The 27,124-nt window shown below is 44.8% G+C and overlaps 1 long non-coding RNA gene across 1 annotated transcript; it reads left to right on the forward strand.

Annotated features, from left to right (window-relative positions):
- The first annotated feature begins 23,098 nt into the window (after positions 1 to 23,098).
- LOC106589223 (uncharacterized) lies at positions 23,099 to 26,609 on the forward strand. The gene is made up of 5 exons (XR_001324803.2): positions 23,099 to 23,366; positions 25,245 to 25,298; positions 25,859 to 25,969; positions 26,078 to 26,105; positions 26,230 to 26,609. It is a non-coding gene; the product is annotated as an uncharacterized lncRNA (long non-coding RNA).
- Positions 26,610 to 27,124: the final 515 nt, after the last annotated feature.

Here is a 27,124-nt window from a genome sequence, read left to right on the forward strand (position 1 = left end):
GGCCCATAGCCTATCTCATGGACATCCACACATGGGCCTGTGCTGGACAGCAGTGGGGGGCTGGCTGGCTGGGTGGGTGGCTATTAGTCACAGCCATTGGGGACCATGTAGGCAGGCACATGACTAACTGACAGATTGTCATGGCAGCCCAGTAAATGCAGGCATTTCTGTTTGGCTGGTCGCAGTATGTGGGCGAGGTGCACGGCTGGTGGAATGACGCTCATTCCTGTCCGCTGATGCTGCTAGCACACCTGGGGTTAGCTAGCCTGTTAGCCTGTTCCTCTCGGATACATCAAGTCGGCACTCATACAGATGGCCCATGGCTCCCTGGTTCATATACAGTGTTCTGAATCAGGACACAGCCCACACATTCAGACCCAACACCTCTGAGGTGAAATACATAGCACCTTTTGTTGTCAGAGTGTAAGTGTATCTAGAACCTAAAAGAGTTCTTTGGCTGTCCCCATGGTAGAACCCTTTGAAGAACCCTTTTTGGTTCCAGGTAGAACCATTTTTGTTCCATGTAGAACCCTACGTGGAACCCAAAAGAGTTCTGCCTGCAACCAAAAAAAGGGTTATTCTATGGGAACAGTCGAAGAACCCTTTTGGAACCCTTGCTTCTAAGAGTGTATGACAAGCTGGGAATCAGGCCACCATTACTGTCTAAAGCAAGTTGGATCTGGTCAGTGAAAGTATGAGGTTATAAACACATTTTGTACCTTTACAGAGACACTTTATATCAAAATAGATATGTTTGAATAGGGCAAACAAAACAAACCTCTGACTTTCAAGCTAACTGCACTATCCATATCACGTTTCAAGGTAACACCCAGATGCAGATAACGTTGAAATAACAGTTTATTAATCCAACAGGGGCAGGCAAAAGACAGGTCAAGGGCAGGGGTCAGTAATCCAGATAAGTGGGGCAAAGGTACAGGACAGCAGGCAGGGTCAGGGTAGGCAGAGGTCAGTAATCCAGATAGGTGGGGCAAAGGTACAGGACGGCAGGCAGGCTCAGGGTCAGGCCAGGCAGAAAAGGTAAAAACTAGAAAACAGGAACAATCGAGAGACAGGAGCAGAAGGAAAAGCGCTGGTAGGATTGACAAAACAAAATGAACTGGCAACAGACAAACAGAGAACACAGGTATAAATACACAGGGGATAATGGGGAAGATGGGCGACACCCGGAGGGGGGATGGAGACAAAAACAGGAGACAAAGGGCTGTGTGTTAAACTCTGGACACATGAAAGGTGGGGTGTATATGAAGGGTACGGGGCAACAGAAGACGAACAGCAGAGGGGCTAATAATTTTAGAGATGGGAAACGGGCTGATAAACCATGGGGAGAGTTTGCGGGATTCTACAAGGAGGGGCAGATCCCGGGTGTATAGCCGTACCTTCTGCCGAGACGATACCGAGGAGCGATCGGCGATCCGCTTGTCGATCCGATGGCGATCCGCTTGTCGTCGATACCTGGAGGGGGGTCTTGAGGAGGGCTGACCGGGCTCTCCTCCAGCCATGACGACAGTAGCGGACAAACATCTGGGCAGAAGGAATGCAGACCTCTTCTTCCTGCTTGGGGAAGAGCGGGGGTTGATACCCCAGGGAACACTCAAATGGCAATAGGCCAGTGGCAGAGCAGGGAAGTATGTTGCGAGCGTATTCCACCCGCACACGCTGCTGGCTCCAGGTGTGGCATTGGTGAAGACCAGGCAGTGCAGAGTAGTCTCAAGGTCCTGGTTGGCTCGCCATTGGACTGGGGGTGGAACCCAGAGGACAGGCTGGCCTACGACCCAATGAGGGTGCAGAACGCCTTCCAGAACCGGGACGAGAACTGAGGACCCGGTCAGAGACCATGTCCACGGGAAGTCCATGGATCCGGAAGACGTGCTGCACCATGAGCTGGGCCGTCTTCTTGGCCGAGGGTAGTTTGAGGAGAGGAATGAAGTGGGCAGCTTTGGAAAACCAGTCGACCAAAGTCAGCATGGCAGTGTTGCCCTCAGACAGGGGGAGATCCGTGACGAAATCCAGGGATATGGGGGACCAGGGACGGTGAGGGACAGGCAGTGGTTGCAGAAGACCAGTCGGAGTTTGCCGAGGAGTCTTGTTCTGAGCACAGACCATGCAGGCGGCGACAAACGCGGCAGCATCCGGAACCATGGTAGGCCACCAAAAGTGTTGTCACAGGAAGAGCAGTGTCTGACCGGAGTCCGGGTGGCAGGCAAGCCTGGAGGAATGGTCCCACTCCAGGACCGTGGAGCGGACAGAGTCAGGCACAAACATCCGGTTATCTGGGCCCCTCCCCCAGGGTTCGACTGGGACCGCTGCACCTCCCAGACCTGTTTCCCTTTACCCCAGCTGAGTGCCGTCACCATACACGGGGCGGAAGGATAGTCTTGGGCTTCAGGGTAGTCACCGTGAGGCTATAGCGGCGAGACAGGGCATCCGGCTTGATGTTCTTGGACCTCGGCCAGTAAAAGAGGGAAAAGTTAAACCGGGAGAACAGCAGGGCCCATCTCTCTTGCCTGGAGTTGAGGTGCATGGGGGTGTGGAGAAACTCCAGGTTTTTGTTCCACCCCTTCCAGCCAGTGCCTCCATTCCTCCAACCCCATCTTCACCGAGAGAAGCTCTCCATTCCCCACATCGTAGTTCCTCTCCGTGGCGTTGAGGCGGTGGGAGAAGAAGGCGCAGGGATGCAGCTTAAAACCTCTTTGGGATAGGGGGCAGTATTTTCACGTCCGGATGAAAAGCGTTCCCAAAGTAAACTGCCTGTTACTCAGGCCCAAAAGCAAGGATATGCATATAATTGGTAGATTTGGATAAAAAACTATCTAAAGTTTCTAAAACTGTTAAAATAATGTCTGTGAGTATAACATAACTTATTTGACAGGCGAAACCCTGAGGAGAAACCATCCAGGAAAAAAAATTGAGGTCACTGTGTTTTCTATTGGCTTTCTATGGGAAAGTAGATTTATGAGGCACCTGGTTGCAGTTCCTATGGCTTCCACTAGATGTCAACAGGTCTTTAGAAATTGGTTGATGTTTTTCCTTTGAGAAATGAAGAAGTACGGCTGTTCGTTGTGAGTGTCAAGCCAAGTGGACTCTTGTTTTGCGCACACGACCTGGGGCTCGCTCCACTTTGATTTTATCAGCTATTGAACACAGTATATTCCGTCTTAAATTTTATCGATTATTTATGTTTTAGGATAACTAAAGTTGGATTAGGAAAGTTGTTTGAAATGTTTGGACCAAGTTTACAAGTAACTTATTAGATAATTTGTAGTCATGTTGGGCGAGTTGGAACCAGTGTATTTCTGAATCAAACGTGCCAAATAAATGGGGATATAAAGGAGTTTATCGAACAAAAGGACCATTTGTGATGTTTCTGGGACATATTGGAGTGCCAACAGAAGAAGATCTTCAAAGGTAAGGCATGAATTATATCGTTATTTCTGACTTTCGTCTCGCACCTGCTTGGTTGAAATACACTGCTCAAAAAAATAAAGGGAACACTAAAATAACACATCCTAGATCTGAATGAATGAAATCATCTTATTAAATACTTTTTTCTTTACATAGTTGAATGTGCTGACAACAAAATCACACAAAAATAATCAATGGAAATCCAATTTATCAACCCATGGAGGTCTGGATTTGGAGTCACACTCAAAATTAAATTGGAAAACCACACTACTGGCTGATCCAACTTTGATGTAATGTCCTTAAAACAAGTCAAAATGAGGCTCAGTAGTGTGTGTGGCCTCCACGTGCCTGTATGACCTCCCTACAACGCCTGGGCATGCTCCTGATGAGGTGGCGGATGGTCTCCTGAGGGATCTCCTCCCAGACCTGGACTAAAGCATCCGCCAACTCCTGGACAGTCTGTGGTGCAACGTGGCGTTGGTGGATGGAGCGAGACATGATGTCCCAGATGTGCTCAATTGGATTCAGGTCTGGGGAACGGGCGTGCCAGTCCATAGCATCAATGCCTTCCTCTTGCAGGAACTGCTGACACACTCCAGCCACATGAGGTCTAGCATTGTCTTGCATTAGGAGGAACCCAGGGCCAACCGCACCAGCATATGGTCTCACAAGGGGTCTGAGGATCTCATCTCGGTACCTAATGGCAGTCAGGCTACCTCTGGCGAGCACATGGAGGGCTGTGCGGCCCCCCAAAGAAATGCCACCCCACACCATGACTGACCCACCGCCAAACCGGTCATGCTGGAGGATGTTGCAGGCAGCAGAACGTTCTCCACGGCGTCTCCAGACTCTGTCACATGTGCTCAGTGTGAACCTGCTTTCATCTGTGAAGAGCACAGGGCGCCAGTGGCGAATTTGCCAATCTTGGTGTTCTCTGGCAAATGCCAAACGTCCTGCACGGTGTTGGGCTGTAAGCACAACCCCCACCTGTGGACGTCGGGCCCTCATACCACCCTCATGGAGTCTGTTTCTGACCGTTTGAGCAGACACATGCACATTTGTGGCCTGCTGGAGGTCATTTTGCAGGGCTCTGGCAGTGCTCCTCCTGCTCCTCCTTGCACAAAGGCGGCGGTAGCGGTCCTGCTGCTGGGTTGTTGCCCTCCTACGGCCTCCTCCACGTCTCCTGATGTACTGGCCTGTCTCCTGGTAGCGCCTCCATGCTCTGGACACTACGTTGACAGACACAGCAAACCTTCTTGCCACAGCTCGCATTGATGTGCCATCCTGGATGAGCTGCACTACCTGAGCCACTTGTGTGGGTTGTAGGCTCCGTCTCATGCTACCACTAGAGTGAAAGCACCGCCAGCATTAAAAAGTGACCAAAACATCAGCCAGGAAGCATAGGAACTGAGAAGTGGTCTGTGGTACCACCTGCAGAACCACTCCTTTATTGGGGGTGTCTTGCTAATTGCCTATAATTTCCACCTGTTGTCTATTCCATTTGCACAACAGCATGTGAAATTTATTGTCAATCAGTGTTGCAGTATTTGCACGGCCGGATAAAAAACGTACCCGATTTAAACTGGTTACTACTCTTGCCCAGAAACGAGAATATGCATATAATTAGTAGACGCTCTAAAGTTTCTAAAACTGTTTGAATGGTGTCTGAGTATAACAGAACTCATATGGCAGGCCAAAACCTGAGAAGATTCCATACAGGAAGTGCCCTGTCTGACAATTTATTGTCCTTCTTTAGCCTCTCTATCGAAAATACAGCATCTGTGCTGTAACGTGACATTTTCTAAGGCTTCCATTGGCTCTCAGAAAGCGCCAGAAAGTGTAATGAGATGTCTGCAGTCTCTGGGCTAAGTACAGCAGCTCTGTTTGTTGCTGGTCAGGCTGAGGACAGTGACACTGGAGATGCGCGTTCATGTGAATTCTCCATTTTGTTCTTTCAGTCTTTGAATTAATACAACGTCGCCCGGTTGGAATATTATCGCTATTTTACGGGAAAAATCGCATAAAAATTGATTTTAAACAGCGTTTGACATGCTTCGAAATACGGTAATGGAATATTTAGAATTTTTTTGTCACGAAATACGCTCGCGCGTCACCCTTCGGATTGTGACCTGAACGCACAAACAAAACGGAGCTATTTCAATATAACTATGGATTATTTCGAACCAAAACAACATTTGTTGTTGAAGTAGAAGTCCTGGGAGTGCATTCTGACGAAGAACAGCAAAGGTAATCCAATTTTTCTTATAGTAAATCTGAGTTTGGTTAGGGCCAAACTTGGTGGGTGTCAAATTAGCTAGCCGTGATGGCCGGGCTATCTACTCAGAATATTGCAAAATGCGCTTTCGCCGAAAAGCTATTTTAAAATCTGACACCCTTTCAAGCTTAACATCCTTATCATTTATCGCCCTCCAGGTTCCCTTGGAGAGTTCATCAATGAGCTTGACGCCTTGATAAGTTCCTTTCCTGAGGATGGCTCACCTCTCACAGTTCTGGGTGACTTTAACCTGTTAGGGCTAGGGGGCAGCATTTGCACGTCTGGATAAAAAAAATGTACCCGATTTAATCTGGTTACTAATCCTACCCAGTAACTAGAATATGCATATACTTATTATATATGGATAGAAAACACTCTAAAGTTTCTAAAACTGTTTGAATGGTGTCTGTGAGTATAACAGAACTCATTTGGCAGGCAAAACCCTGAGACATTTTCTGACAGGAAGTGGATACCTGATGTGTTGTATTACCTTTAAACCTATCCCATTGAAAAACACAGGGGCTGAGGAATATTTTGGCACTTCCTATTGCTTCCACTAGATGTCACCAGCCTTTACAAAGTGTTTTGAGTCTTCTGGAGGGAGATCTGACCGAACAAGAGCCATGGAACGATGATGTCCCATTAGACACCTGGCGCGCGAGTTCATGTTGGGTACCCTCGTTCCAATACGTTATAAAAGAGTATGCATTCGTCCACCTTGAATATTATTCATGTTCTGGTTAAAAAGGCCCTAATGATTTATGCTATACAACGTTTGACATGTTTGAACGAACGTAAATATATTTTTTCCCCTCGTTCATGACGAGAAGTCCGGCTGGCTTAGATCATGTGCTAACGAGACGGAGATTTTTGGACATAAATGATGAGCTTTTTTGAACAAAACTACATTCGTTATGGACCTGTGATACCTGGAAGTGACATCTGATGAAGAGAATCAAAGGTAATGGATTATTTACATAGTATTTTCGATTTTAGATCTCCCCAACATGACGTCTAGTCTGTATCGCAACGCGTATTTTTCTGGGCGCAGTGCTCAGATTATTGCAAAGTGTGATTTCCCAGTAAGGTTATTTTTAAATCTGGCAAGTTGATTGCGTTCAAGAGATGTAAATCTATAATTCTTTAAATGACAATATAATATTTTACCAATGTTTTCTAATTTTAATTATTTAATTTGTGACGCTGACTTGACTGCCGGTTATTGGAGGGAAACGATTTCCTCAACATCAATGCCATAGTAAAACGCTGTTTTTGGATATAAATATGAACTTGATAGAACTAAAAATGCATGCATTGTCTAACATAATGTCCTAGGAGTGTCATCTGATGGAGATTGTAAAAGGTTAGTGCATCATTTTAGCTGGTTTTATGGTTTTGGTGACCCTGTCTTTGACTTGACAAAACATTACACACAACTCTTGTAAATGTACTGTCCTAACATACTCTAAATTTATGCTTTCGCCGTAAAACCTTTTTGAAATCGTAAAACGTGGTTAGATTAAGGAGATGTTTATCTTTCAAAGGGTGTAAAATAGTTGTATGTTTGAAAAATTTGAATTTTTACATTTATTTGGATTCAAATTTGCCGCTCTTGAAATGCACCTGCTGTTGATGGAGTGCACCACGGGTGGCACGCTAGCGTCCCACCTAGCCCATAGAGGTTAACCTCCCCACGTCTACCTTTGACTCATTCCTCTCTGCCTCCTTCTTTCCACTCCTCTCCTCTTTTGACCTCACCCTCTCACCTTCCCCCCCTACTCACAAGGCAGGCAATACGCTTGACCTCATCTTTACTAGATGCTGTTCTTCCACTAATCTCATTGCAACTCCCCTCCAAATCTCCGACCACTACCTTGTATCCTTTTCCCTCTTGCTCTCATCCAACACTTCTCACTCTGCCCCTACTCGGATGGTATTGCGCCGTCCCAACCTTCGCTCTCTCTCTCCCGCTACTCTCTCCTCTTCCATCCTATCATCTCTTCCCTCTGCTCAAACCTTCTCCAACCTATCTCCTGATTCTGCCTCCTCAACCCTCCTCTCCTCCCTTTCTGCATCCTTTGATTTTCTCTGTCCCCTATCCTCCAGGCCGGCTCGGTCCTCCCCTCCAGCTCCATGGCTCGACGACTCACTACGAGCTCACAGAACAGGGCTCCGGGCAGCCGAGCGGAAATGGAGGAAAACTCGCCTCCCCTGCGGACCTGGCATCCTTTCACTCCCTCCTCTCTACATTCTCCTCTTCTGTCTCTGCTGCTAAAGCCACTTTCTACCACTCTAAATTCCAAGCATCTGCCTCTAACCCTAGGAAGCTCTTTGCTACCTTCTCCTCCCTCCTGAATCCTCCTCCCCCCCCCCCCCTCCCTCTCTGCGGATGACTTCGTCAACCATTTTGAAAAGAAGGTTGACGATATCCGATCCTCGTTTGCTAAGTCAAACGACACCGCTGGTCCTGCTCACATTGCCCTTCCCCTGTGCTTTGACCTCTTTCTCCCCTCTCTCTCCAGATGAAATCTCGCGTCTTGTGACGGCCGGCCGCCCAACAACCTGCCCACTTGACCCTATCCCCTCCTCTCTTCTCCAGACCATTTCCGGAGACCTTCTCCCCTTCCTCACCTCGCTCATCAACTCATCCTTGACCGCTGGCTACGTCCCTTCCGTCTTCAAGAGAGCGAGAGTTGCACCCCTTCTGAAAAAACCTACACTCGATCCCTCCGATGTCAACAACTACAGACCAGTATCCCTTCTTTCTTTTCTCTCCAAAACTCTTGAACGTGCCGTCCTTGGCCAGCTCTCCTGCTATCTCTCTCAGAATGACCTTCTTGATCCTAATCAGTCAGGTTTCAAGACTGGGCATTCAACTGAGACTGCTCTTCTCTGTGTCACGGAGGCTCTCCGCACTGCTAAAGCTAACTCTCTCTCCTCTGCTCTCATCCTTCTAGACCTATCTGCTGCCTTTGATACTGTGAACCATCAGATCCTCCTCTCCACCCTCTCCGAGTTGGGCATCTCCGGCGCGGCCCACGCTTGGATTGCGTCCTACCTGACAGGTCGCTCCTACCAGGTGGCGTGGCGAGAATCTGTCTCCGCACCATGCGCTCTCACCACTGGTGTCCCCCAGGGCTCTGTTCTAGGCCCTCTCCTATTCTTGCTATACACCAAGTCACTTGGCTCTGTCATATCCTCACATGGTCTCTCCTATCATTGCTATGCAGACGACACACAATTAATCTTCTCCTTTCCCCCTTCTGATAACCAGGCGGCGAATCGCATCTCTGCATGTCTGTCAGACATATCAGTGTGGATGACGGATCACCAGCTCAAGCTGAACCTCGTCAAGACGGAGCGGTTCTTCCTCCCGGGGAAGGACTGCCCGTTCCATGATCTCGCCATCACGGTTGACAACTCCCTTGTGTCCTCCTCCCAGAGTGCTAAGAACCTTGGCGTGATCCTGGACAACACCCTGTCGTTCTCCACTAACATCAAGGCGGTGACCCGATCCTGTAGGTTCATGCTCTACAACATTCGCAGAGTACGACCCTGCCTCACACAGGAAGCGGCGCAGGTCCTAATCCAGGCACTTGTCATCTCCCGTCTGGATTACTGCAACTCGCTGTTGGCTGGGCTCCCTGCCTGTGCCATTAAACCCTTACAACTCATCCAGAACGCCGCAGCCCGTCTGGTGTTCAACCTTCCCAAGTTCTCTCACGTCACCCCGCTCCTCCGCTCTCTCCACTGGCTTCCAGTTGAAGCTCGCATCCGCTACAAGACCATGGTGATTGCCTACGGAGCTGTGAAGGGAACGGCACCTCCATACCTTCAGGCTCTGATCAGGCCCTACACCCAAACAAGGGCACTGCGTTCATCCACCTCTGGCCTGCTGGCCCCCCTACCTCTGAGGAAGCACAGTTCCCGCTCAGCCCAGTCAAAACTGTTCGCTGCTCTGGCACCCCAATGGTGGAACAAGCTCCCTCACGACGCCAGGACAGCGGAGTCAATCACCACCTTCCGGAGACACCTGAAACCCCACCTCTTTAAGGAATACCTAGGATAGGATAAAGTAATCCTTCAAACCCCCCCCTTAAAAGATTTAGATGCACTATTGTAAAGTGGTTGTTCCACTGGATATCATAAGGTGAATGCACCAATTTGTAAGTCGCTCTGGATAAGAGCGTCTGCTAAATGACTTAAATGTAATGTAAATGTGTAAAATAGTCCTATGTTTGAGAACTTTGAATTATGACATTTTGTGGTTTTAAATTTGGCGCTCTGATGTGTCACTGGCTGTTGAATAGTGCGGGACGATTTCATCCCACCTACCCTAGAGAGGTTAAGTGTTCCCTTTATTTTTTTGAGCAGTGTATGATTTTCATGTGTTTGTTCCGCTAGTGAAACGTCTAGCCGTAACATAAGGTCCAGGACAGAACGTTGGGACAGGACAGCCCCCACTCCAACATCCGAAGCATCGGCCTCCACATTGAACTGACGGGAAGGGTCAGGATGAACCAAGATGGGAGCAGTGGTGAAGCGGTGATTGAGGTCCCGGAACAACCCAGTCAGCGGCAGAGGACCACGTGAACGGAACCTTGGTAGAGGTGAGTGCAGACAGGGGGGAAGCTAGGGTGCAGTAACCCCGGATAAAGCGGCAATAAAAGTTGGTAAACCCCAGGAAACGTTCCAGCTGTACCCTGGACGTAGGCTGAGGCCAATCCACCACCACTCTCACCTTCCCGGGATCCATCTGGACACTCCCAGCAGAGATGATGTAACCCAGAAAGGTGATGGTGGAGTGATGGAACTCGCACTTCTCCGCCTTCACAAACAGCTGATTCTCCAGAAGGTGTTGAAGAACCTGCCGGATGTGGAGCACGTGTTCTCGGGGGGAGCGGGAGAAGACGAGGATGTCATCAATGTAGACGAAGACGAACCGGTTCAACATGTCTTGGAGAACATAATTTACCAGAGCCAGGAACACAGCAGGGGCGTTGGTGAGGCCTAAAGGCATGACCAGATACTCGTAGTGGCCGCTGGCCGTGTTGAAGGCCGTCTTCCACTCATCCCCCTATAATGGGGAAGATGGGCGACACCTGGAGGAGGGTGGAGAAATCACAAAGACAGGTGAAACAGATCAGGGTGTGACAATCCATAGAAACCATGATACCTTATTCATTCCTTTAGTTTCAATGATCAAGATACTAAAATGCATGCTCAACTCAAACTAATTTAATATACGGTCTCACAAGTGTGTGTAGAGCAGAGGAGATAGTGCTCCAGTGAGACAGGGCTCCAGTGTAATACTGTGGCTTGTGTCTCGGTCTCAATTCACACTGGAGACCATCATAATTCCTGGAAGATGCAACAGATACTGTATATACTGTACACTATGCCAATGACACAATGTCACAGTTTGAGGAAGCCCCATTGACCTCCATGGTTTAGGAGGACCATGGCCTATAAAGTGGCATGTGAACATGGGAGCCAGGATCCACATGGGTAAAATAACATTTAATAGGTATTGACGTAGCCTGTTGCAGTGTCTGCCATCTCAGTGTAATTCATGGATTTATATGAGCAAAATAAAGCCCACATTTTGTATGCTGAAAATTGTGCTCTGTAAGACTCCATGATAGGCTGGGAAACATGATTGTAAACATTACATAATTACTTATTTATGGAATTCCTCCCTAGAGCAGTGGTTCCAAATCCTCATCCTGGGGACCCAAAGGGGTGCACATTTTGTTTTTGCCCTAGCACTACACACCTGATAATTTGAATTAGCTGTGTAGTGCTAGGGCAAAAACAAAAGTGTGCACCCTTTGGTCCCCAGGACCAGGATTGAGAACCAGTGCCCTAGAGCCTATGTTTATTCAATGTACGGCACGCCTCTCTGTTTGTTCATTAATCATGGCTTCCAAAATCCCCCCTTGTACCCGCTAACAACCTACAAAGACCTAGATCATGTGTTAACGTTGTCTGCTCTCCTTTTTTCCCACACCTCTCCAGTGTTGAGGTTGGTGTGCGTTGCTGGCTGGCTGGCAGGGGGAGTGGGGGTACTCTGGGCCCGTGCCAAGGCATGCTAGGCAGCTGGGTGCACAAAGCGACCACTGCCATTGTACATGTCTGCGCCTCTACAAAATGTACACAGCAGTTCCAAAATAATCATCAGGAGCCTGGTGATACGGGCAAGGCCGCTGCTTTTAATGAAGCTGTAGATTGTGTTTTTACATGTCAAAACTGGGGGAGTTTGAACATGGCTGCCAGCTATTAAACCCAACCATAATCTGAGCACTGAGAAGGGCCAAGCTCTCTTTGGAGCACCCTGAAGGGCCCTTGTTATGAACCTGACACCCCGGGCCTCTCCAGTGACAGACTTCCAAGTCTCAGGGAGAAGTGAAGGGAAGGGGACTGTTAAGAGGGGGCCTGGGTAAGGCTGTTACATTATTGGGTTACTATTGTTGGGTTTTGAGAATATGAAATATACTTATTCAGGTAACTGATAGAGTGTTAAGGTTTAGAGGGTCTACACCAGAAGTTAATGGTTATAGGAGGAAGATATATAGTGTGTTCAACTAAGCTCGGAATATGTTGAGTGCAGGGAAGCGATTACATGTGGTAGTGATGGAGGGGGGTTGAGGTCAGGTCAGGTCACCTTAAGGGAGAAATAGAAGTTTATGGCCCGTATCACTAGTGTCCTGCCTAGCAGTAAAGAACGATGTTTGTACAGATGGGGACAGTGCCTTGCAAAAGTATTAATCCCGCTTGGCGGTTTTCATATTTTGTTGCATTACAACCTGTAATTTAAATTGATTTTTATTTGGATTTCATGTAATGGACATACACAAAATAGTCCAAATTGGTGAAGTGAAATGAAAAAAAATGACTTGTTTCAAACAATTCAAAAGAAACATAATTGGAAAAGTGGTGCGTGCATATGTATTCACCCCCTTTGCTATGAAGCCCCTAAATAAGATCTGGTGCAACCAATTACCTTCAGAAGTCACATAATTAGTTAAACACCTGTTATGGCTGGGGGTTCGACAACATCCGGTGAAATTGCAGAGCGCGAAATAAAAAAAATATTATTAGAAATGTTTAACTTTCATACATTCACAAGTGCAATACACCAAATTAAAGCTTAACTTCTTGTTAATCTAGCCTCCGTGTCAGATTTCAAAAAGGCTTTACGGCAAAAGCAAACCATGCGATTATCTGAGGACAGCACCCCATCAAACAAACACATGACAATCACATATCAACCAGCCAGGCGCGACACAAAACTCAGAAATAACGATATAATTCATGCCTTACCTTTGAAGAACTTCTTCTGTTGGCACTCCAATATGTCCCATAAACATCACAAATGGTCCTTTTGTTCGATTAATTCTGTCGTTATATCTACAAAATGTCCATTTATTTGGTGTGTTTGATTCAGAAAAACAACAGTTCCAACTCACCCAGCATGACTACAAAATATCTAATAAGTTACCTGTAAACGCTGTCCAAACATTTCAAACAACGTAAATAATCAATAAAATTCAAGACGGGATAAACTGTGTTCAATACCGGATAAAAACAATGTGAAGCACGTGACCTGGAGCGCGCATCAAAACAGTATAGTCCACTCGGCTGGACCCTCGTTCTGAATAGCCGTACTTCTTAACTTCTCATAAAGAAAAACATCAACCAATTTCTAAAGACTGTTGACATCTAGTGGAAGCAATAGGAACTGCAACCAAGTGCCACAGTAATCTAGGTTCGCATAGAAAACCAATTGAAAACAGTCACCTCAACAACAAAATAATTCCTGGATGGTTTGTCCTCTGGGTTTCACCTGCCAAATAAGTTATGTTATACTCACAGACATTATGTTAACAATTTTAGAAACTTTTGAGTGTTTTCTATCCAAATCTAACAATTATATGCATATCCTAGCTTCTGGGCTGGAGTAGCAGGCAGTTTACTTTGGGCATGCTTTTACATTTACATTTTAGTCATTTAGCAGATGCTCTTATCCAGAGCGACTTACAGTAGTGAATGCATACATTTCATTAAAAAATTTTTATTCCGTACTGGTCCCCCGTGGGAATCAAACCCACAACCCTGGCGTTGCAAACAAAATGCTCTACCAACTGAGCCACACGGGACCTTTTCATCCGGACGTGAAAGTACTGCCCCCTATTAAATTAAATAAAGTCTACCTGTGTGCAATCTAAGTGTCACATGATCTGTCACATGATCTCAGTACATATACACTTGTTCTGATTGTTCTGAACCACATAGCAAGCGGAACCATGAAGACCAAGGAGCTCTCCAAACAGGTCAAGGACAAGGTTGTGGAGAAGTACAGATCAGGGTTAGGTTATAATAAAAGATCAGAAACTTTGAACATCCCACCGAGCACCATTAAATCCATTATTAAAAATTGGAAAGAATATGGCACCACAACAAAACTGCCAAGAGAGGGCCGCCCACCGAAACTCACGGAACAGGCAAGGAGAGCATTAATCAGAGGCAACAAAGAGACCAAAGATAATCCTGAGGAGCTACAAAGCTCCACAGCGGAGATTGGAGTATCTGTCCATATGACCACTTTAAACCATACACTCCACAGAGCTGGGCTTTACAGAGGAGTGGCCAGAAAGAAATCCATTGCTTAAAGAAAGAAATAAGCAAACATGTTTGGTCTTCGCCAAAAGGCATGTGGGAGACTCCCCAAACATATGGAAGAAGGTACTCTGGTCAGATGAGACTAAAAATGAGCTTTTTGTCCATCCATGCAAACGATATGTCTGGTGCAAACCCAACACCTCTCATCACCCCGACAACACCCTGCCGATGTTTTTCATCGGCAGGGACTGGCAAACTGGTCAGAATTGAAGGAATGATGGCACTAAATACAGGAAAATTCTTGAAAGAAACCTGTTTCAGTCTTCCAGAGATTTGAGACTGGGACAGAGGTTCACCTTCCAGCAGGACAATTACCCTAAGCATACTGCTAAAGCAACACTCGGGTGGTTTAAGGGGAAACATTCACATGTCTTGGAATGGCCTAGTCAAAGCCCAGATCTAAATCCAATTGAAAATCTGTGGTATGACTTAAAGATTGTTGTACACCAGCGGAACCCATCCAACTTGAAGGAAATAGAGCAGTATTGCCTTGAAGAATAGGCAAAAATCCCAGTGGCTAGATGTGCCAAGCTTATAGAGACATACCCCGAGAGGCTTGCAGCTGTAATTGCTACAAAAGGTGGCTCTACAAAGTATTGACTTTGGGGGGGTGAATAGTTATGCATGCTCAAGTTTTCCGTTTTTTTGTCTTATTTCTTGTATGTTTCACAATAAAAAATATTTTGCGTCTTCAAAGAGGTAGGCATGTTGTGTAAATCAAATGATACAAACCCCCCAAAAATCTATTTTTATTCCAGATTGTAAGGCAACATAATAGGAAAAATGCCAAAGGGGTGAATACTTTCGTAAGAAACTATAGAAGGAGACTCAGCATATGAGGAACAGTTTAATATCAGTGCTTGTGTGAAAAGTTGTTTGTCTGAATGCAGCTGTATCGACCCTTTGGGAAGAAATAAACTTGGTTAAGCTTCTCTAGTGTCTGTGATTTATTTACTCTGAAAATTAGAACCTAACACTATAACCCCCCCCCCAGGTGGATTGTCTGCCGGTCTGGTTGTTGTTTAGCATAACACAAGCAAACAGCTCAGAAAATTGTTTAGTGCCAAGGAGGTTTGTTCTGGTGGGTGGCATGTTCCACAGTTGTGTTAGCCTTTGGGTTTTATGTACGTATGTTATGGTTGAACCAGAAGCGGAGCTAGTGCGAGGGCCATGGCAAAATGTATATATAATACGATATATCATATAATTTCATTAAATCCTGGAATTGGTCTGAGCTGGTGTTGCTTATTTTGTCTGTTGCTGCTGTTAGGGACCAGGGTCTTCAAAATCATGATTTATTTATTTAGTAAGTTTGTTATTTTACTTAAAACTTAAACTACTTTTGGTGTCTTACTAATAGCCTACTTCATACAGTATCAAAGCAAGATTAAATCATTTTCCAGAAAATTATAAAAGAAATTAAGCAGATTGTTTAGCCAAGCCTTTTCAATGTTCATCCGTTTCACAGCCAAGAAGCTATTATAGGCCATTGTTGAACATGTAAGTACTGTAATGAAGCAGGCAAACATAAGCTACGTCATTTTCAAACATTTTCCAAAATGCAATTAGCGGGAAAACACCGTTTTAAAGTGCAACTGATGCAAGCGGTTACATGTGATAGAGGTGAAAATCCCTGTTAGAAACTTAGAAAGAGGAGGAATCTAAAGATGCAACAAGTAGGATGGGTTGCTAATATGACTAGGATTGTGCCTTTGGCTTCTGGACAATGAAAGAAAGTTGATATGAAAATTAAAAGAACAAGAGAGAAATGCTGGTTTGATTGGCTGGACGTCGAGACGTGTAAGTCGGGGAGGGGCGTCCCTCCTACCCTATAAAAGGTGCAGAGTCTTTCAAACACCTCTTCTAACTTTTCATCAGAAAGCTTACCTCGACACAACTGCATTTTCTGGAATTAGCTAGCTGTCCACAGACGTGAGCTTACAACTCACTCGCTGGGCATTATTCTCTGAACTGTACATTGTGGTAATTGTCCTTTTCCTTCACCATAAGGGCTCAAAAGGCTTTTGGCATAGAGCATTCAAAACAACTGGCAAGTCCCATGATGGGGCAAGCTGTTATTCGATACATTCAAATATTATTCAAGGGAGGAACAGGTACAGCTTTGACATGACTAACTCATTTCACAACCAAGTTAGCTGTATCCAAACAGTGACTAGTCATTAGCAAGTTAGCCACCACTCTAGCTAGCTTCTGTGGTTTAACTTTGACAAGAAAAGTGTTTTACTAACTACACAAGCTATCTTTTATAATCAGTCTTTTCCGAAATGGTATCCGGCCATAACACAGACTGACACCGTCGAGGATAACCCACTAATCGCTAGCTACCTGACTAGCCTACCACACTAGATTTTCGGACAGCTAAAAACATAGCATCCCAGCTATGGTGACAAAAGCATCTCCCACAGTGTCTGACAGTGAGAAGCTGAACACCCTGGATGCTGCGGTAGACCCAAAAGGCCTATTAGGTCCCACAGTCGAGATGATGCAGAAACAGTGCGGGGAGAAGAAGAGGGAGGGTGAAACCCTCCAGCTCTTCACCCAGGCTGCAGCAGGTCAACCTCCCTCAACATTTAAAATGCCCAGGCCCCCAGGCTGCGAGCCCAAGGCAGCAGAGAACCTCAGACCCTAAAGGCTCCTGGTCTAAGAAGCCTCCCTTCCCACCCATGGTCCCAAGGAGCCATTTGGCCCCTAACCCCACCCAGGGGGTAAGGAGGAAGAAACTGATCGCCTAGCAGTGTCCCCATTGCCAGAGAGGCGAGAACGGCCTCCCCCAAGTGCCGTTCTATCTCTTGCGCCAATCCTGTGCCTGTTCCAGGGTGCAAGTTCCCAGGCACCTCAGTGTTCTTTTCTGCGTACCGGACCCAAGTCAGTGGTCACAGAGTACAGCCAAAGAGGAGAAGAGACAATGACAGTTCACATTAAAAATGTTACCACTAGCAAAACCAGGTGTAGTCAGACATGTTGTTTCTCACAAAATCAAAACAAACAGGGTACCTCCCTATATCGCCACCAGAGGAAGCCACCACTACTTCTGGTGGTGATAGGCCACATAAGCACTCTTTCGGTGCGGGCCAGTGCGCATGCGCAGTACATCGTGGATTGTAGTACACACTCCCCCCAACAGAGGGGGGGAAGCCAGGTATATGCAGTGTCAAACTGAATGCAGGGCACAATAGACATGGGATGCAGACTACAATTCGCTGTCACCCCGCCTCGATTCAAGTGAATCATACATACTCAGGCTCAGGGGAAATCAGTGTGTGGCTTCCGGGAGGAAATCACATCGCTAATAGGGAAAAGGGGCAATAAGAATTGTTCCTCCTGAGCAAAGCCATTGTGGTTTTTACCCGATATTTCCTGGTTCCAAAAAAGGGGGGCTGCATACGCCCGATCCTAGATCTACGTGCTTTGAACAGGCACATGAAAAAGTTCAAGTTCAGAATTTGGACACACACTGTTCTGTTACGTTTTGTGCACCAAGGCGATCGGTTCGTGTCCGTCGACCTGAAGAACGCTTCCTTTCACATCTCAATATACCCTCCTCACAGGAAATTTCTCAGATTCGCTTTTCAAGGCGTTATTTCCCTTTCGGCCTCTCACTGTCAATCAGGTTTTTACGAAGTGTACCGAGGTAGCCATAGCCCCACTAATAGACGATTGGCTGCTATGCACTCAATCGAGACAGGATGTCTTAGAACACAGTCAGCTGCTCTTGGAACACCTGACATTTCTAGGTTTCAGAATAAACACAATAAAGAGCGTTCTGATTCCCAAGGAGACAATCTCTTTCCTAAGTCTAACCTTAGATTCAGTATCATTCAAAGCTCGCCTCTCAGTAGAACGTATTTAAGAACATTCCAGAATTGCCAAGCACTGTTTTCACAGAGGGAACCTGGTCTCTTTTAAAACATGCCTAAGGCTGCTAGGTTTGATGGCACCGGCTTTAGTAGTCATTTCATTAGGACGCTTGAACATGAGAGGGTTCCAACGCTGGGTCTCTTCTCTAGGCCTGAGCCCAATACGTCACAAACATCATTGGGTACAAATCTCCATAGATTGCATGGTAGCACTTCACTCACAGCGTGTCCAGATGGGCACTGTTTTAGCTAGAAAAGTAGTCACAACAGACACATCTCTGTGGGAACCCCCATCTCCGTTCTACTCATATAAACAGCCTTGAAAGGCTTGCAGTGTCCCTAGCATTAAAGTTGTTTCTCGTCATGTTCTAGTCAGATTAGACAATGCCAGCGTTGTGGCTTACATAAACAGACAAGGGGGACTGCGATCCCCTCACTTACACAAACTGGCACACAGACTGATTGTGTAGAGCAGTGTGTATACCCAGTCACTGAGAGCTAGTCATGTACGGGGAGTTGAATCTAGGGGTAGATTTACTCTTCAGGGGAAACCCTCTATATGGGTAGTGGAAGCTCCACCCAGAGGTACCAAATCAGGTTTGAATGCACTTCGGCATTCTAGCAGTGGATTTTTATGCATCGATGGAGAATAAACTGTGTCCACTGTTTATTTCCCTGAGGGATTGGAATGCAACGATGGGTGTGGACATGTTGGCGTACTATTGGCCACGAGTTGGCCTTTATGCATTCCCCCCCACTGGCCCTGATATCCCCTACCCTAGCCAGGGTGCAGGAGAAGGGTCTCTCTCATACTAATAGCGCCGCATTGGCCAGAGAAACACTGGCTAGCTGAGATCATTCTACTACTATGCAGTCAACGGTGGACCCTCCCTCTGTGTCTGAACCTACTGTGCCACCCTCACCCGGAACGATTGGCACACTGGGCTCGGTCCGTGAAGGGTTCAATTTATACACTGCGGGGATTCCCCAAAATGTAATTTCGAATATTCAGAGTGCCAGAGCCACATCCACTTGGTCAATTTATGATTGTAAATCGCATGTGTTTGAGGAACGGTGCATTAAGTCACAGGCAGTGTAATTCCAGTGCTCTGTCCCGATAACCCTTTTGTTTCTACAGGAAATATTAGACAAAGGAAAGGCCTTTTCTACTATTAAGGTATATCTGGCAGCTATTTCGGCTTGTCATGTGGGTTTTGGGAGCACGACAGCGCGGCAACACCCCCTTGTCACCCGTTTTATGAAGGGAGTACATCTTTTGCATCCGGCGTCCAAACAGCTTGCCCCGTCATGGGACTTACCAGTTGTTTTGGATGTTCTATGCCAAAAACCTTTTGAGCCCTTGGATCAGGTGGATCTTAAGATGCTTTCATTTAAGACAGCGCCATTACTTGCAATGGCCTCCGCCAAGTGTGTAAGTGACATTCACTCACTCTAACTGCACTCGTCATGTGCACAGTTTGCACCCGGTAACGATAGGGTATCATTGCGGCCTAACCCTGCCTTTATCCCTAAAGTGATTAAGCCATCTTTGATGTGAGTTCCCCTTGAGCTGATAGCTTTTCATCCCCCACCATTTTTCTCTCCGGGAACATCAACAGTTGCATATGTTGTGTCCAATATGCACTCTTCATATCTAAATGGACAAGACTAAGGGGTTTAGATAATGTGTTAAGTTGTTTGTTGCCTGGGCAAAAACTTACACGGGTAAAGCGCTCACTAAACAACGCCTCTTCCGCTGGAAAGTGGGGGCTATCACTTTGCCCTACACAAGTAAGGGTCTTCAGTCTCCTGCTGGCGTACAGGTTCATTCAACTAGAGGAATGGCTACGTCCTGGGATTTATTTAAGGGCATCTATCCAAGATATTTGCTCAGCAACGAGTTGGGCTTCTCACTGCAACGACCCCAGATCTTCTGAGGGGCAGGGCCCATTTGTGTGATAAATCGCACAGGGCAGTCAGTCGTCAGGATAAGCTTGTCTGACAACAAGGGAGTCAATATATCCCATAAGTGAAATACCGAAACGAATACTTGAAAGAGAACTTTAGGTTACCATCGTAACCCCGGTTCTCTGATAGTATGAGTTAGTTATTTCACCACACCACCCTCCTTGCATTGAGCGAGGAAGAGGATGTACTTTTTTTGAATGACTCCCAGATGCTGCGTCTGACCTTTTATAGGGTAAAAGGGATGTTTGATGAGCTGTGAGCTCTTGCTGCGCCACAGGTGGCATTCGGGCTCAAAATAGGCTCTTTCGGTCTATGCATGTGATAAATAAATTAGTGATGAATTAACCTACTAACAGCCTAATTTGTGTTTATGACAGACCATATCAGCTACAGTGGGTATCATAAATATTCACCTACCTTGGATGTATCACATTTTGTTGCGTTACAAAGTGGGATTGAAATAGATTTAATTGTGATTTTTTTTTTTGTCATTGATTTACACAAAATACTCCATTATGTCAAAGTGAAAAGAAAATTATACAAATGTTTACAAATTAAATTAAATAACAAAAATATAGAGGTTGGCTAAGTAGCCTAAATTTGTTCAGGAGTAAAATGTGGTTTAACAAATGTTTTAATGACTACCCCTTCCTCTGTCCCCCAGACCTACAACACCTAACATCTGCAGTCTAAGGCACTGAATCTCAGTGCTAGAGGCATCACTACAGACCCTGGTTCTATTCCAGGCTGTATCACAACCGGCCGGGATTGGGAGTCCCATAGGGCGTCACACAATTAGCCCAGCGTTGCCGGGGTAGGCCGTCATTGTAAATAAGAATTTGTTCTTAACTTACTTGCCTAGTTAAATAAAGTTTAAATAAATAAAATAAATACAAAGACCAGAGATTTGGAAAGCCTCATAACGAAGGGCAGTGATTGGTAGATGGGTATCAATAACAAATCAGACATTAAATATCTCTAAGCATGGTCAAGTTAATAATCATGCTGTGGATAATGTATTAAACCACCCAGACACATCAAAGATACAGTCCATCCTTCTGAACTGAGCTATAGGACAGGAAGGAAACATTGACTCCACAATAATGACCTAAATGACAGAGTACAAAAAGAATACAAATATACAGAAACATGAATCCTGTATGCAACAAGGCACTAAAGTAATACTGCAACAAAAAAAACACATGTAAGGAATATTTTGTTTTGGCCTAAATGCAAAGCCTTACAGTATGTTTGGGGCAAATCCAACACAACACATCACTGAGTAATTGCCTCCTTATTTTCAAGCATGGTGGTGGCGCCATCACGGTATGGGTGTGCTTGAAGTCGGCAAAGACGGGGGAGTTTTTCAGGATAAAAAAGAAACGGGAAGGAGCTCAGCACAGGCAAAATCCTAGAGGAACGTCTATTCCACTTTGGTTCAACATAATTACATTGAAACGACGTGGCCAATGTTACAGTTTTGACTAACATCTGCATAAAAATCTATGGCAAGACTTGACAATTGTTGGCTAGGCATGTAGATTTTGATCCAGTTAAACACTAACCCATATTATTGCAATATACACCACACCGCAGGAGACTGCTGAGGGGAGGACGGCTCATAATATTGGCTGTAACGGAGCGAATAAAATTTGATCAAACACATGGGAAACCATGTGTTTGATGTATTTGATACCATTCCACTCATTGGCTGCAGACATTTCCAAGAGCCTGCCTTCTCTAATTAAGGTGTCACCAACCTCCTTTGCACCACACCAGTATGAACCAATGTTATTTCACAACAGATGTCAAGATGTAACTTGATGATCCGTTGGCTAACATGAATCTATATCCCTGCATTGACTGCTTTGTTACATAACATGCAGCTGGGAGCTCTGTCAAGGTCTTGCATCACACATTACAGGCTAGCCAAGAATTACAAACAAGATCATCGCCTGTATTTTCATAATCATACGCAGCATTATATTTCTAAACAAACTTGCCATTATCAAGCATAAATGAAGTGAAATTCTGGGTCAAGCCTAATGCATTAGCTACTGAAACTCATTGGGTTTCAGAGATGCTTCTTCGGTTAGTAGATCACTGATAACAGTTCATTGAATCAAATGAATGCATTAGGCTTGACCCAGAAATCCACTTCCCAGTTTTAATCATGTAACTGGTTGATGTGGAAAACTAGAGGGTGAAGATTGATTTGAGCTTGTTTTGGAGACCCAGAAGGGAGCTGTTCTCCATGCTCCCGCCCTGCAGGTGCCGGTGCATCAAGACTCAGACAAACAGACTCCGAAACAGCTTCTATCCCCTGGCCATAAGACTGCTAACAACTACTGCTCTCCCCTCCCACAGACTATCCGCACTGACTCTATGCTAAAATGATTATTGATTTGATGTATTACTCCATTTCCCTGCTGTCCATTGATTTTTGATTTATCTGTTTATCCTGCCATTGGTAGAGGACCATAAGTATTTATATATTCCTGCTACCAGTTACTATTTTACCAGGGCACCGATGACGTGTATGTCGATTAAGGCAGCCCCACGCACCTCTCTGATTCAAAGGTGTTGGGTTAAATGCGGAAGACACATTTCAGTTTAATGCATTCAGTTGTACAACTGACTAGATATCCCACTTTCCCTTTCTATTTTGTTTGTTACATTTTCTATTATTAACAATATTATTCATATTATTATGATCACTGCATTGTTGGGAAAGAGTTCACAGGGTAAGAATTTCACTGTATTGTTTTAAACCTGTTGTATCCAGTGCTCGTGGCGAATAAACTTTGAAACTTGAAACCCCACCTTGCCTTGTTTGGAAAGAGAAAGACAAACAGAAACAGACTGCCATATCCTGACGTTCAACCACTGGCTTACACTCAAATACTTAGTGCAAGTGATAATTGGATGCAATAAAATGTGCTGAGCTGCAGGCGTATTATCTCATCTCATTATCAACCACGTTCTGAGCCAGATACAGGAAATGTTTATTTTTCAGTGTGACAGCGCCTTCCAAGCAGCTATCAGAATGAACAAGAGAAAATGGTAAAGAAAGACAAATGAGATGAAGATGCTTCAGAACAGTCGATGTTTGTCTGTCATCACAATTATCTTTACAATTGGTGAGTTCTGTATATTTAAATACTGTATGATTGTATTTCGAATCACTGAAAAAACGTGTTCTAAAATGTATGAAAAATATTATATGATTCAATAACTGGATAACCGTATTTGCATAATTTATTGATAGCAAATAACTTTAATATGGGTGTCTTGAATATTTTTAGAGTAAATTAGCCTAAATGATCAAGGTTGGAGAGTGCTTTTAAAACAGCCTTGTTGTTGTTTTGTTCGATTTGCGACAGACACTTCTTGCATTGACTTGTCTTTTGAGCAGAGAGAATCAACTACCACCACCCTCAGATTGATAACAAATATCTTCATAATGTGATTGCCTTCCATAATTCTTGAGACGTGCATTGCCTTAACAAGCTCTGAGAGTGATTTTAAACAAGGCTTTGTTTCCTTGTGGTAATGGTCGATCTACGGCATGCACTTTCCATGAGCGTTAAGTACCACTAATCTCAGCTGCAGTGAGCATGTTATGTCAGAGATCTTGGTCCTCTCATGGCTGCCAATAGAATGTGACCAAGGAGAGTCTGCTGTATGCGGTATTGACTATCCAGTCTCCCAGTGCTAGTGGTGTGACAGTGACAGCGTTGGGTCTGTGTGTCTGGTGTTGGGTGGTGGAGTATTGTCATGTGCCCCATGTTGCAAGATTATTGTTCAATCTATCTGGCAATCACAAGCTGTCAACAGATTCGGCCTCAACAAGGCTCTAAATTAGAGCTCTGTTTATACATTTCCCTTCATTGGAACTAAGGGGCCTAGTCCGAACCAAGAAAAACAGCCCCAGACCATTATTCCTCCTCCACCAAACATTACAATTGGCACTATGCATTCGGGCAGGTAGCGTGCTCCTGGAATACGCCAAACCCAGTTTCGTCCGTCGGACTGCTAGGTGGTGAAGCGTGATTAATCACTCCAGAGAATGCATTTCCACTGAGAATGCATTTCCACTGAGTCCAATGGTGGAGAGCTTTACACCACTCCAGCCGATGCTTGGCATTGCGCAGGGTGATCTTAGGCTTGTGTGCAGCTGCTCGGCCATGGAAACCCATTTCATGAAGCTCCCGACGTACAGTTCTTGTGCTGATGTTGCTTCTAGAGGCAGTTTGGAACTCAGTAGTGAGTGTTGCAACCGAGGAAACACGATTTTTACGTTCTACGCGCTTCAGCACTCGGTGGTCCCGTTCTGTGAGCTTGTGTAGCCTACCACTCCGCGGCTGAGCCATTGTTGCTCCTAGATGTTTCCACTTCATAGTAACAGCTACTTACAGTTGACCGGGGCAGCTCTAGAAGGGCACAATTTTTACGAACTGACTTGTTGGAAAGGTGTCCACATACTTTTCTATATATAGTGTATGTGTTGAGAGATCTTGAAGCAGTTAGCAGTTGAGTAGATATATTCATTATTTTTGTGATTATTTTTTGATCAAATATTGGAGTTAAATGTAACAATTTAACTTTTAAGTGCTACTACTACTTAATTTAAAAGTTTGTCATTTAGAAGATACTCTTCTCTGGAGAAATTAGGGTTAGGTGCCTTGCTCAAGGGCACATCAACACATTTTTCACCTAGTTGGCTTGGGGATTCGAACTGGTGACATTTTGGTTACTGGACCAACACTTCTAACCGCTAAGCTACCTACTACTACAGACATCATCAAGTTCAAGCTACAAAGAAGCATACAGTGCAAGCGTTTGTCTGCTCTGTTTCATTTTGGGTGCGAATTCATTGGTCTTATCTGTCTTGTCTACACGAGCGTCCTATTTTCAAAGATCAGTTTCATACTTACAGGAAGTTGTGGTGACTGTCTAAGACATATTAGAGATGTGCATTAGCTTGTTCTATAACAAAGATGATCCCTGTGTTTCAGAGTGTATGTTGACAAATGTGAGAGGAAATGACCTGGAAAGCAATGATGAACCAGGTAAAAAAGTAGTTATGAAATATGTTGCTACCTCAAAGTCATCATATCTATTACGATATTGAGTCCTTTGACTTTCAGTAGACTGTCAGTTGAGAAAATGTAAAAGGCTCCTTCTGTAAGTGACTGATGCAGCTCAAACACTGACATGTCAACCAAGCCACACACTTATTACAATCCAAGGCCTTACAATTCCATTCCAAGCATAACTAATGCAACTGCAATATTTCAAGTCAACACAGATCCAGACAGAGACTGCCAACTGGGCACACACTGTTTAAATCAGTGCTGTTTCCACGTCATTTCAACAATATTACATTAAACCACGTGGAATAGACATTGAATTGACGTCTGTGCCCAGTGGGTGGGGACATGACTGGACATATTTTTCATCAGCCTGAGGAACGAGTCAACACATTGCAATAGATTGCATCAAACAATTCTCACGTGTGAACTGGCCTATTGAGCAAAACAGGGAACTGGATATGTACTGTCTATTGCTGCTTTCACAACAGGCTGTTGGTGGCTTGTTGGTGGCTTATACTTTGTGTTTGGTTTCTTAGATGCTACGTATGCTTTGATTGGAGCAGGAATTGGGCTCTTCTTTGCCATATGTTTTATTGGCAGCAAGCTCTACATTATAAAAAAATACATGCTTGATATTGAAGCTTCAGGTAAGTGCACAAGCATAGTAGCATACCTACATACTTTTCCACATTTCTACAATGAACATGAATTCATGATATTTGTGAAACTGAAAAGTATTCTTTACTTTTTTTTAGAGGAAACCGTAAAAACTCCATCTCATCAGTAAGTACTTGGAAATAAGTAGTCCTTCGGTGTTGTCATATAAAAAAATCTGACATGATTGTGGTATCGATATACAAATTTGTACTAAACTTACAATGTGTGGTTTTATTCCCTTTGCTAATAGAACTGCTTTTGTGGACATGAAGGACTTAAGAAGAGTAAGCGATGCATGAAGTGGCAAGGATACCAAAGAATTTGAAGATAAATTTAAATGTTTTGGGCATGGAAATGTAAATAACAATTGCATGATGTGTGTATTGGAAGTGTCTATAAACATGTGAAAGTGGAGTCTAGACATTAGTGTTTGGTGTGCCTGTGGTCAAGGATAGCTATACAGTATACTGCAGTCCAGGCCTGGGCAATGGCCGGCCCGGGGGCCATACGCGGCCAGCGATCTGATTCAATGCGGCCCGTGGAATCATGCTCAGATCACATAAAGAATTTGAAATGGTAAAGTTTTTTAAAACGTAGTTGTTATTCAAATTAAAAGTCCAATGAAGACTCGCCTTTGTGTAATGATTTAACTCCCACCGCTTGAGGGACATGTATTTTGAAGGCACGTATAAATAACATCTGCATGAGGACAGACAGTGACTGACAGGCTGACACACACGTCACAGTTACAAATAGTAGCTAGCTAGAAATTTGCTCCAAAAATTTGTTTTTCAAAGATTTCAAAGAAAAGGAAAGTAGACCATGAACGTAGGGTGTTCCAGCAAGAAATATTTCTTTGACGTATCAGGGAAAGCTGTGTGCAAAGAGCACACTTCCAGACAAAGCATGCAGAGAAATATAGGAATATGTCTTCTGAGCAGAAGGCAAGTGCATCGAAAGAGTTGCTTTCTCAGTTGCAAAAGCAGTAAGGACTTTTCACAAAACTGCATTCAGCAAACGATTGAATTGTGAGAGCTTGCCAATTGCTAAACATAGTAAGCCATTCGCCGAGGTCAAATTCATTAAAGAATTTTTAAATTGACTCTGCAGCAATACTTTGCCCCGACAAGAAAGAGCTGTTTGAA

This window comes from Salmo salar, chromosome ssa28, assembly GCF_905237065.1.
Source record: "Salmo salar chromosome ssa28, Ssal_v3.1, whole genome shotgun sequence".
NCBI lineage: Eukaryota > Metazoa > Chordata > Actinopteri > Salmoniformes > Salmonidae > Salmo > Salmo salar.